This window comes from Sturnira hondurensis, unplaced genomic scaffold (assembly GCF_014824575.4).
Source record: "Sturnira hondurensis isolate 20B ecotype Veracruz unplaced genomic scaffold, ASM1482457v3 Scaffold0004193, whole genome shotgun sequence".
Taxonomy (NCBI): Eukaryota; Metazoa; Chordata; class Mammalia; order Chiroptera; family Phyllostomidae; genus Sturnira; species Sturnira hondurensis.
Window position 1 is genome coordinate 8653 of NW_028076824.1, and position 1442 is coordinate 10094.

The following is a 1442-nucleotide window of genomic DNA, read 5'->3' on the forward strand; positions in this document are numbered from 1 at the left end:
GAAACCAGGTGTGTGGCTCTGGAAGATATGACAATGGGAAATTACTCAACCTGACAAGTGTGCTCCCAGCAAGGAGCTGGGATCCAGTGACAGTAGTAGCAGGATCTCTTCCATGTCCACTGAGTCTACAAATTTTCATGAGACATCCACATGTGAATGCACAAATGACTTTTTAGGAATACCTGTAGGGTCACGGATGGGGTGGGCATTACTCAACATCTTTTTCTTTCCCCTAATAAAATTTACTTTTCACTCAATATTAAATACCATATAGATGCTCAGAAAACAAAGAAAGTGCAAAGACAACGAAGAAAATCACCTATAAGTTCACTACACAGACTACTGGGAAATTTTAGGAATTTTAACAATTGTTTAAAACACAAATGAGTGTTTTTAAATTATCAATAAATATGCATCTAAGACTATTTTGAGTAGATGAAAAGAATTTCTTGGTGTAAAAATCATATAATTTTTTACCCCTTGTATACTGTGGTAAAATTCACATAGCATAAATTTACTATCTTAACCATTTTAAGAAGGATACTTTCCTTTCCTGATCTTGTGTTATTGAAGAATAAAAACTCCAGTTTTAGTCCTGGATCTAGGTTCTACCACCTTATTAATTGTGTGACTTTGGATAATTTACTCAATCCTCTTGCTACAAATTATGGTCTTTTAAAAAAAGAACACTACCATGAAACCATAAGTGTCCTAGAATAAAACATAGGAGCTGAACTCCTTGACATTAGATCTGACATAATTTTTTGGATTTGACATTAGAAGCAAAGCTAACAAAAGCAAAAATAAATAAATGGGGTTAAATTAACCTAAAAAGCTACTGCATTACAAAGGCAACCATCAACAAGATAAAACTTACAATTTGGGAGAAAATGTTTGCAAATCATATAGCTGATAAGTGGTTAACATCCAAAATACTATATAAAGGACTCAGAACTCAACACAACAACAACAACAACAACAAAATAACTATGCAATCTAATTTAAAAACGACTAGTGGATTTGATAGACTATTCATGAAAAACTGCCCACTTCCCTCCTTTTCCCCTGCCCTGCCTCCTCTCTCTTATCCTTGACAGAGTGCTCCTGTGCTGCTCTCAGGGATGAGGGCTCGGGATGCCCCACAACCTCCCGCCCACCCAACAATTTCTGTATGCCCTCCACTCCCCACCCAAGTCTCTGTACCATTGCAAGTCTCCATGAGTTTGGTGACGATCTCCCCAGATGAAGAGCTGAATCCCGGAAGACAGCGACAGGCAGTGGCATTGACACATGTGGAGTGCAAGGGGCACCATGGAGCACAGTCTTTGGGGACAGAGGCTGTGGGGATGGAGACCATGGTCAGAAGCCCCAAGAAATGGAGGAAGTCAGCTACCAGCTGGGGTCCAAAAGTAGAAGGGTGTAGGGAGGGAGTGATGCTGCCA